Below are 11,905 nucleotides of genomic sequence, written 5' to 3'. Positions count from 1 at the left end.
ATCGACAGTGTCGGAGTAAACAAATCAAGGGGTTGAATGACCACGAAACCCGCTCAGACATGCAGTACGCGCACAAGACTCGCGGTCGGAACACGACGGCCTAGAAGCTACAGGTCAGAAGGGTTAGAGGATATGTCCGCAGGCCCTTAGAAAACCTTCAAAACCCAACAACTCAGCCACTTACTGTACCACTAAAACCTAGAAACCAAGAAGCGATTTAGGTTATATTCCAGTAACATTAAACATTTTCAAGTATTCTTAATAGTCTTGTACTGGAACCGCTGAAGGAGGACACGGTTTTTTCTAGCTACCAAGCATATGCTTACCTTTCTACACCTCCCTAATTAATTTATACATGGCAAACTCATCGCTAATTCTCCACCACACACCTTTTTGTGCACTAGGCGCAGAATGCTAGAGGGACCTTTGAAGTATCCAGCCGTAATTTCAATTTGCAATGCATATGTTTTTGGAAAAAGCCGACAGTTAACTCACCCAAAGCCTCCAGAGCCATACGGCGTGATCTAGCTCCTGTGTGTGCGTGTCGGAGAGGGGCAGGAATTCCATTAAATATGCAAGGTGTTGCTAAAAGCTTCAAACTGACCTACATGACAAGGTTCGGTATACACTTCCACTGTGTGCTACCTCTTGCGGGACTTTGCCATGCATGTTTCACACCCTAATTAGAGCCTTTTTTTCCGCCGGCTGGCCTTCTCGGAGTGGCTGTTGAACTTAGCCGAGAACTCCCGTGTCAGGGTTGTCGTAGGCCAGCGGAGTCACGCCGCGTGCTCTATGCGCCGCTCGTGCAGCTCTCGAGCGCTTAGTGACGGACGCGTTAAGCCGTTTGAAGGAGATTTGGCGTCGGTAGTTTGAAGCACTCTAAACGCCCGGTGGCGCACCAGCGAGGGTCGACAGTACTTAGGCCCCCTCCAGGTAATCCTACAAGCCCTCTTCAGCCGGCGTGTATTAATTAACTAACAGATTTCTTTTCTTTTCTCTCCTCCTCGCTCATTTGCATCGAGTTCAAGAAGAACGTTGACACAGAGGTGATTCGAAAACCGAAACGAAAATAGATTAGCATAGTTATTAGCACACTTTAGCTTTTGTTAATGTAAAGTATCAGCCTGAAGTGTTTGGGGATTTGAAAAGTTAGAAGGTGTTAGCTAGCGGTATGTATTTATCAACAGAGAAGTTAGCACGTCTGATGCTAAAGGACAACTGTTGCTAAAGGAAATAGTCCACTGGATTCCAATAAACGGTTAGGGGGGTGCAAATGTTTCACCAGGTTTTCGAAAACGAGAACCTATGTGATTCTACAGGACACCACCAGGCAGATAGCTTTGAGATAGATATTACTGCTGGGGAGCACAATTTAGTTTTTTCCTTAAATGTAAAGATCTCATTGAAAACATAGCGTCATATTAAAATGTTATTAATAGTTTTTTTTTTAATGTGTTTTCCATATGTTTGGTGGCATCACGTGCACTGATTTGTTAATGTTCAGTGCTAATGAATTTTAAATGAATATGAGACGCAGGCATCTCCATGATGCAAAATTAACATATCTCATTTAAATATGAATCACTATATTCATAATGGTCTACATTTTACATTTTGACATATAACTTATATGTCAAACATTTAATGGAAAAGCCATAACCTTATTGTGATGTTAATGAATCATATTGCTCTTCTCTGACAATAAAGCAGTGATTACTAACAGTTTCCCAGGCACAATGACAGTATGGTTACAGCTGATAAACCTCCAGTCCAAACAAAATGCTTGTGGCCTTTGTTAGTGAATAGAGTTCTTCTATTTTTGAGAGCTGAGAACAGAATAAAAAAGGTTTTTGTCAAAGCTGTTGTCTCAGGTCTAGTGTCCACTACCTAAAGCTTCTCTCTTCTTTGTGTTGGCACATGTTGTGAGCTATAATGCTCAGAGAGTGCAATTGCTTTGGGCCAATAAAGGGTTAAGAGTATTAGTTTTGTTGACTAGCTAACATTAAACATGACACAAATCTGTTGAAACACATGAATGTATGTTTTTAAAAAGCAGAGATGAACAACATTCTTTGGATAGACTACTAAATTGTGGCAGCATTTATTTTTAGTTGTAAAGCAATTTGGTAGCTTTGAGCCTTGAAGACTTGCAGTTCTCCTATTACCACGGCCCTTTATTTAGTGTGTGTTTAACTATGTAATGGCTGTCTCTTCAAGCAAACTAGCAGCAACAGCCTTATGGTACCAGATGGTACCAGACACCAACTTTACAGAATGTGTAAGAATATGCTAAGGTAGTCTTAGGATTTACAAAGTCTGCATCTAGCTCCAAGACCAGCCATGAACATCAACACAGTAACTTTACTGAAGGTTTAGGCTATCCCCATGATTCTCAAATCTGGATTTTTTATTCAAAGAACTCAGTGTCCTCATCTAGCCTGAGCATTAGATGTACCAGTTTACAATGTCTATGCACATCATAATGTGGAAAATAATTGTCAGCAATGCAGTGTAAGGGTAATTCTTGACTTATAATATTCTCCATTTTATAATTTGGTTTTAATGTCACAGGTTAACCTTACATGGGTTGCATGCATACCCTTCAGTACTCTGATGAAATGCTTTTCTTTTGGCAGGTATTTTGGGCCCTTTTTCAATGTTTGGCATTCATAAATGTATAATCTTGTTATGTGTTTGAAGGACTGTTGCAGCAGTTGGTGCTGATAACATTAAGGGGAAAAACAGATTATAAGATGATCACATTCATATGAAGAGACCCTTGTTTAAAAAAAACCAAAAGACATTAAGCTACTTATATACAGTTTAAGGAGCCCTGAATCTCAGTTAATAGCAATGAGAATTCTATATTATTACCCACAATCCCTTGCTTTGTTCCCAGCCACACAATCAGTTTTTTTCTGTATGATTGGTATCTCTGTGATGTGCATCATGCTACATTATTTGTACCAACATTAGAATGTCTTCAACCCTTGAAGTAAAAATGTCGCCCACTTGTTGCAGAATGCAGGATAACAAGACAAGGGTGGTATTGCTAGATCAATATGTGGGCTGCCTATTTCTGTACAGTGATTTAGTAGAAGCCTAATGAGCGTACAGGATGAAGTGGTTTGTTGTCTCGTGTAACCAGATGGATGTAGGCAATGATTAGGAGCAATTAGTGTGCCCCTATCTAAATAACTCTCTGTCATTAATGTACATATTTTACACCTAATTAGAACTACCATGATTGGAGACTAAAAAAAAAAAGTAAGACATTTGCATTTCAGATTCACAATATGCTTCCAAACGGGGGATACAGCGAAGCGCAAGCCATGTGTACAGGCGGAAAGGAGAATCTTAGAGAGTGGGTTAAATAATTGTAGACCACATCTGTGTTAGCTGAATTAGCTTCAGTAGGCAATACATGATTTCTCCTAATTAACTATGTTTTTTTCCCCCTGAATTTTTTTTCTTTCCTTTTTTTTGTAATGTAAATGGGTGCTGCAATCAGTTCTTGTGCGCCAAAATGTGCATCGCGGGGTGAAACAGGCAAGATGTTAACTAATTTTATTTTTAATCTTCCTCTTTTCGCCGCCGAGCATGTCGTCCGGGTACGCGTCTTGTCTTCTGAAATTTCCTCGCCTCTTTCATGGAAACATATTGGGGCAGCATTCGCCAGCTGTCCGCTTCCTTCGCCTTCTGCTGCCATTATCCTCAGGCACCACCCCACCTTATGGCTGGCCAGCCTGCCAGGAGAGGGAGAGAGGGAGAGAGGGAGAGAAAGAAGGATTGTTGGGGGTGGGGGGTCTTTCTAAAATCAAAAGGTGTCTCTTCAGACCATCCTCACGGAACTCATTGCATTTTCCTTGCGATATGGTGGAGCCATTTCATGTGGCAGTCCTGTGCCACGGTCAGGTGATATCGTCCTCGAGTTTCGTGGTGGCGGAAAATACGTAGCGTCACCTCAGCACCTGAAGCCGTTGCCAGCAATATCTCTCTACTGTGTCTTAATCCTTGGAGTTGGCCTGGCACTTGCCAGTCTAAAATGGGAAGTAATTGAAGCTCCTTTTATGAGCAAGTATTAGTGTGGCTGCCGAAGAGGCTGCCATTTTGGCTCGGGCAATGGCTTGTACACGTTTCTGGCCCCGAGCTGAGGGTTCCTGCGGCGTAATGAAAAAGCTCTAAACTGGACTCGAGTCAGAACCGGAGGGCCGGCGGTAAGATATGGCCGCAGGACCGGGTCTTAAATCTTACTGGGGCTTATTTGCAGACAGTAAGCGGGCTCTGCTGGGAATGCTCGTGTCCCTTTCAGACACCAGTAGGGTAGGAAGCATAAATTGTAAAATGGTCCCTGTGTCATCTAGAACTGAGTGTTGAACAAAAATTTCATATTAATTAAATGCGCTTTTCCATTTGCTGTTTCCAAAAGATAAATTGCTACCTCTTGCCCTGTTGGCAGCGAGTGGGTCCATTTCGACTTGTAGTCTCCGGCTGCCTGGCGTCCTCCACTCAGCCAGCCTCAATAGCAATGACCAGCTGAGTATACAGAGTCCCATTAAGGGGATTATTGCACTAGGAAGGGCACATATAGCGTCTCTCAGTGGGAACTCGGACGCGTGCCTGCCTCAGTCCCATTAGGCTGTTTGTTAGCCTCATTTCGCTGCTGTCACAGGCAATCTCGGCCGCTCCCCTCCATAAATACACACACATCACGGACCACATGTGTACATCTGGGGAGGGGGGGTGGGGGGGTGAGGCCGCAGCTGTTTACACCCCCCCCCCCCCAACGGAAATCCACTCTGGTTAAAGTGCAGCTCTATCATTCCTCCAAAATTTGAATGTGCTGCGAGTGAAGTGAAAGGCACATTGATGAAATGGTGGGGTATTGGGGGAAGGTCACTTTATTAGCGTAGCTCATCAGAGGAAGGTGCAGGCAGTGCAGGCTTCGTTGTCTGCGTTTAATGGCCATTCCACTTGGTTTAGTGAGATTTAAGTGATGCAAGTTATTAGCTTTCTGCTACTATGTCATTACAATACCTAATTAAGCGTTGAACAGTGACAAAACTGAATTCATCTTTATTTATTGCATCATAAGATTAGAATAATTCAAAGTAATAAAGTTGTAAGGGTAAATAGATGTTTTAGGGTTTTTTTTAAATTTTAAAGAACAGTTTTTCGGTCATATTCAACAAAGCTGATATGTTGGCCCTGGACACAGACATGTTTGAATATGAAATGACAAAAGTCTGCCAAAAAAGCCCCCCCCCCCCCCCCCCCCCCCAATTGTTCAGATCATTTTCTATGATATTTCAAAGCTAAGTTTGATCACAACTTCATCGTGCATTATCTGTCCATAAATGCAACAAACTTTGTCTTGAATTTGGGGGTGGGGCCTTTGTATAATGCAGCTAATTCCGTCTAAGAGAAACAGCTCATTAGTTGTAATCCGCCCTTTGACTATGTACGTCCTGCTGAAGCCTGACCTTTCCCCGTGCACTTCCCGTAAAATCTCCTGCTAGGACTTTTACCATTTGATGCCTTGCTTAATTGGGAATGATTTGCGGCATTTTTTTTGTGTGTGTGCCTCTGCTTTTGTTCATGTGTCCAATTCAGCATGGAGCTAATGGCTAAATGTCACCACGACTGGCGGACTACGTTAGCCTGGAGAGAGCTTAATTTTCCCGACACCAACTGACTAGACCCGGTGTCAACATCCCCTCATTAACAATGTTGTCGCCAACAACAGCAACAGTTGTGGCCGGGGCGGGGTGAGGGGGCGGACGTGGCGGATAAAAAAAAAACATTATTACTTCTGCGCTCGCCATCATTAGCCCTTAATGCCTCCGTTATCTTAGCCTGCTAATGAACGCCCGTGATAGTCCTGTAGCTAGGCCGTTCCCGCGTCCTATCACGTCTAATTATGCTGCCGCATATTAGACGGTGTGGCATTTCACTGAAAGGTCAAGAGAGCTCCCTCGCCTTAATCTGTGGAACCTGTGCCTTCTAGCCCTCTGTGATGGTCAACCAGATACACAAGACACAGCACAAAATGGAACGATACCATGCACGCTGAATCTAGTAAGTTAATAAATTCGTTATTTTCTGGATCTCGGATCAATTTCAAATGACACTAAAGAGAGGGTATCCTAGTTACACTATGAAAATGGGTAATACACAAACATAGGACGAATTTCATTGCCGTGACTTTGCTTTTGTTTAGTGTGATGATATTTAATTTAAGTGCTACACTTGTGAGCATCGGGGTGTGTGGTATCTGAGGATTATTTGCAGCTAAAGGAGCGGTGAAGGAAGCCTGTGAGCAGGAAGCCTGGCATTACTGCTGCCAGCCCTAGCCTACCAATCCTTAATGGAGCTTTGCCAATGAAATCCACCCCTTGGCAACCTTCCCCTGTGTGCCAGCCCTTAGAGTAAGCAGGCTTGTGACCTGGATTTGAGCTCTATATTAAGGGAACATATCGTGTGTCCTGCATCTCGAGTGTCTCTTACAATCTGTGAACCGTGTCTGTTTTGATAGTGTGGAACCCAGTGTTTAACTAGGCGATGGCTGATCTGGGTCATTGTATCGTGAAGGATTTGGTGTCTAATCAAGCATTACATGCAGAAATCTCAGATTAAGCACTTTTGGAATGGAGTACTCTTACCACACCTTGCCTTTAGCCATGACAGGTTCTGATTATTGTGGGGAGGAAATTTAAGTAAAACTTTAACATGGACTAGCGGGTGCTACAGTGTGCGCTACAGAGCTCAATTTTTTTTTTTAAAGAAAAAAACGTTTTCTCTACCCATCACCCATAAAGTATACACTGTGTCAAAAAACTGATTATGTTTGTGCAAATGATGTGCACTGGGAGGAGAAGCAGACACATAGTAGGTGAGATTGAGGAGGAGAACAAAATGGATGCATGCTATGAGTGTGAAAATGTGCATTCAATCAAAACTCAATGTGGCATCTTGGATATCTAAGGAAAGAGTAAATGGCCCATTAGCTGTTTCTAAGGCTCATCAAGCTTGGAGTTTTCAAATGTGCAATTTTCAATGAAGACTTCAGAGTTTGACAGAAAAGGCTGATGGCAATTTACCCACGTTGAATCTTCTTACTGTGGAACTATGTTCCATCAAAGATAACCGGTCTGTCCAGATCACTCTGAGGTAAACAAGTGCGTGGTCTCTCACTTAGGTCTCTTAGCCTTTTCTGTTAATATGTCAGAGCTGGCTAGAACATGGCAAGAACCCATAGGTTTCTCACTGAAACTAAACAAATTCCCCCCCCCCAACCCCCATTTACTCATTCCACTTTTTTTCCCCATGTTGTTCCATCACTGGACTGGAACACTCCCCATCTTGCAGCTAACGGCAATTCAAGGAGAACGGAGTGTGGCAGGAAGCACAAGGGAAGGAGAGCATGGAGGTTCTTGTTTCATTCTCATCTGCTCAGCCATGCTCAATCCTCTCTCACCTTGTCTGAAGCACAGCACTGCCCTAGCTTCCACAGCCAGGCAGTCGGCCAGATGTCTCCTGCTAGCTCCAGGCTCAGCATCTCCAGAGAGGCTCAGTCACTTGGGATCTTGTTACTGCTCTGACGAGTCGGCAGTCTCGTCAGCCTGAGGAGTGGGGCTGCTCCTTCATGCCAGCTACCTACCTTCATTGCTATAGGCGGCGAGATCTTAAGGTCCTTCTAGGAGATCGGGTGATGAGTCAGTCAGTCATGGCCAGCCAAGGCCAGGTAGCCGGCCGTGGTTGGGCGTAATGTGCTCGCAAGGTTGGGCGACCTGCTGCTCAATGAAGGGGATGGACATTGCCATGGCAACTTCACATCATCAGCAGTTGCATTGAGACAAAAGCAATGTCTGTAGTGAGCCTTAATTAGCATATTTGTCTGACATAACTGGCCAATGTCAGTGTGATGTTGGACTGATATAATTAGGGAATCGCCCAACAGAAACTAAAAAAGATTATAAATCCCTGTACTATTTGTATTAGAATTATAATTTGTATTAACACTTTTTGCTTGAGCTAGAAAATAATTGAAAGATATCTTATTTGTCTGTAATAAGGTTTCAGGCAAAGCCAAGTGGATGATGAAGTGTGTCATCTGGTTGCCTATATAAATGAGATTTTAAAAATGAAATTCTTATGTTTAACTCCGAATGATATCGCATGTTTAACTCCGAATTATATCCCACATCGCTTTCGTTCATGGATGCATGGCTCCTTTGTTGTGTTACAACATTTTTTGAGGTAGTGATTTTCTTTCAGGGCTCCTTTCATTTTATATGATCAGACAAGACATGGGCTCACCACCCCCAGCCCTTGATACGACACTTTCTCAAATGAGTCTTCTGGAGGAAAAAAAAAGGCTAATTCATGATCAGCTCTAATTGTAACATGTTCTGCAAGGCTGAGACCAGTGGCACATGTGGTGGAGACTACCAATTAAAGCAGGCGCCAAACAAAGGCCTGTCTGCCATAGAGGGGAGAGAGACAAGGGGGGGGGGGGGTAGTCTAGGACATGAGAATGAGTGAGTGAAAATGAAAATGAGTCATGGGCAATACCGATTTTTTTTAATTAATTTTTTTAAAGGATACAAAAATAAGAAATAAGTGATGTATAGAGAGATGGGGGCACTGATTCTGGGACACAAAGAACAGAGGATTACAAAACAGAAATGCCACTTAGGCCTTTCTAGTAAAGAAAGGCGCCAGGCCAGTGAGTGACAGGAGGAGGCTAGCGTCCAGGGCCACCGCCAGCCTGCCACCCCAGGACTCCTTTGTTGCACACCCTGGCCAGCCTGCACACCACAGTGGCTGGGTGGGCACACTGCAGTTTGGGTGGGGGGAGGGGAGGGCTGCGAACAGCTGGGCTCCATCACTTCTCATTGCAGGCTTGGGAGAGACAGAGCTGACAGAGTGATGCAGAGAGCCCGTCCTGGCTAATGACTGCGCCATTCCCCATCATTATCCCCATCATTAGGAAATTAGAGGGACAGAAGGTATTTACAGTAAACCTGCCACCTCCCAAGGAGAGATAAATAGAAACTGATAAATGGGACTCCGCCGCCACCGCCCGCCGATTAACCTTCCGATCGCCCAACTCGGGCATATGCACAGTTAATAATCATTAATGTTTGATAATCTGTGCAGGTATCGGGTTCAAGGGTAGGGGGTTGGAGGGGAGAGGTGAACAGTGTGGGAGGTGAGGAATGGGCACTGTAACTGGACAGCAACACAAGTTTTGTCACTGTGGCTCCAGGAACACTGACTATGAGGTCGAAGTGCAGAATGTCCACTTCAGTTCAATATTTGTAGAGCATGAACAAAATAGCAGTTACAATTTTCATGGGGACCATAAGTAGTTGGACACATTTAGCATACATAATCTTAAAAAAAAATGTGCATAGTACTGTGGGTCACAGACTTTAGGCAGTCAACAACATGTTGGCTGGCATCCCTGGTGATCCCCTCCTAGTTTTCTAATGCAGGTCTATTATGCAGACTCACTGTCTCTGTAGGATTGATGCCAATGACTAACTTGGCCAGTCAGGAACATTCCATATTTATGGCCTTGACAAACTCCATAGGCACTTAGCAGTGTGCCTGGGGTCATGCTCGTGCTGCAAGTTAAAGCACTGTCCAAAGAGTTCAGTTGAGACATTCACTTGCATCCAATAAATTATGATAAGCTCTGTCATCTGGCGACTTTTTTTTTGTAGGGTATCTTGTAGTGAAACATCTGACCAGGAAATAGCTGGGTAGCCAGTTGTCAATTTCCTTATGGTTTGTTGAAATGGGAGCGTAACAAGGGCTCTGAGTTCTAGGTCGTTCATCCAGTACAGATGCAAATACTCCTCAATTAAAGATGACACTCTACACTTTAACCTTCCGGATATAGTTTCATTTTAAACACAATGCGTGAGAGTACAAAGCCATAACTGTGTTCTAGTCCAATTACATCTGGACTACACTCCAGGCCACTGGCTGGTTTCTGAAACTCACAGGAAACTCTCTATCCCTCTCTCTTTCCATCCCTCTTTCCCTTTGGCTCTCACTGAACATGGAGAGCGGTGAAGCGCTCTTGGGCTGCTCGTTCGGCACAAGGACGAAGACCGCCCAAGCAAAGCCAAGACCTAGCCGGCATGAGCCGGCGCGTTAACGCTGCTGTGGTGTACTGTATCGTCAGCACCTTTCCTTTGCCGAGGCGCTTCTCCATATATGACCTCCTACAGAGGAGGGCTGGCATCAAGGAGATGCACGGCGTCAACTGGGGAACATGGACAACATATACAAACACACACACACACACACACACTCACACATACACACACACATGACTCTGGCTGACATTTGTCCTTTAATGAATACCTGGACATCTGTCGGACATGAAATAGATACCCATCTCGTTGAGGTAATTATGTAGAAAAGGCTACTGTGATCTTGTAATTAAGCAGACATGACTTTATGGTAAGGTTTGTAGTCATCCAAAAAAGAAGACAAATAGAATGTTTATCTGATTGGTGCAAATCAGTGAATGGAAATAAATGTGCAATACTGATTACTTCTGCTGCTACTACTACTAACATACTAATTACACATCGCAGCTAAAAATGACACAGAATGTGACTAAACAGGCAGACCTGCCATGACAAATTAGATATCACCCAAGTATACTTTTATAAAAACAAACAAAAACTCTGCCGTGCACAGGATGCAGCAATTAAGAGCCCCTAATGACAGTAATTTAAGATTTTGTTCTGATCCAACTAGCGACTGGCAGAGTCTATCAATTATTACATTAAAACTGAGCAGCAGCTGCAGCTACAGCCGCCCAAATTGTTGCGTAGATTGGTGTCCTCTCCTTCCCTTGCTACAGGTGTAGACTGCGGTTCAAGCAGTTCATCATAATCTATTTGCACCCCTGCACCACCAGTTCATCGTTTTTCCACGTATGGGAGGGTCGAGGTTTGAGCCATTAGTGATGCAACGCATTTGCTAACAAACTCATGAGAAAAGTCACAATTTCCTATTAAGTCACAAACTTAAAATGAAGACATAAATATTTCCTTTATACAGATGTAAACGCAGGCCGGTTGTCCTTGACAAATGACATAGAAGGTATAGGAGATGTCCACGTTGGGATTAAGTGGCTGTGAATGCACTCACGACGACTGTTTGAGTTTATTGGCGCGAAGGCCTAGCACGAATGCGCGCGCAAGCATCTACAAAACGTTTAACTAGGATGCCCTCCGCACGTGGACCAAACATAAAATTCACTTTTCCCAGTGCCAGCATCCAAGCTGCCGCCGAGCTCCATCCGGCCATAACCCTTTACCCCTCGCATAAAGCTCCTCTTTCTGTCTTTTGTGCAGCCGCAACAAGCGAGACGATGTGTTGTAGCAGGGTTATCAAGTAACAGATTTCTCAAGCCCGGGCATGACCGGAGGTTTTTTTTTTCTACTTCCCCCACACCCACCATCGCCCCCTTCCATTTCAGAATACTCTAGCCTAGTAGACCGTGTAGCTCTCTGAAAATTTTCACGCGTCCAAAAGTTTCCAGAGGAGCAGATGAAGGAAGTCGTGGAGTGGATCAGCTGGCCTGCCGTCCTTAGCTGCGTGCCAGATCCCGGGATTGGCTGCAGGGCTGGGGGCCATCTTGACTGGCTGGCAGGCAAGAGGCTCGAACAGTTTGGTTGCAAGAAGAGGGAAGAAAAAACGAGGACGAGAATGAGTGGGTGTTTATATGCACAGGACCGGGAAACCGCAAAGGAGATAAATGTTTGCGTGTGTATTTGGGGTCGTGGATGATACAGTGAATTTAAATGCAGCTTTACAAGGGTTTGAATGCAAATCATGCTGGTGATTGATTTTTTTTTTTCTTTACTTTGACCTT

The sequence above is a fragment of the Electrophorus electricus genome, chromosome 9 (assembly GCF_013358815.1).
Source record: "Electrophorus electricus isolate fEleEle1 chromosome 9, fEleEle1.pri, whole genome shotgun sequence".
Lineage (NCBI taxonomy): Eukaryota > Metazoa > Chordata > Actinopteri > Gymnotiformes > Gymnotidae > Electrophorus > Electrophorus electricus.
The sequence above is the reverse complement of the archived record's forward strand: the minus strand, read 5'-3'. Positions refer to the sequence as shown.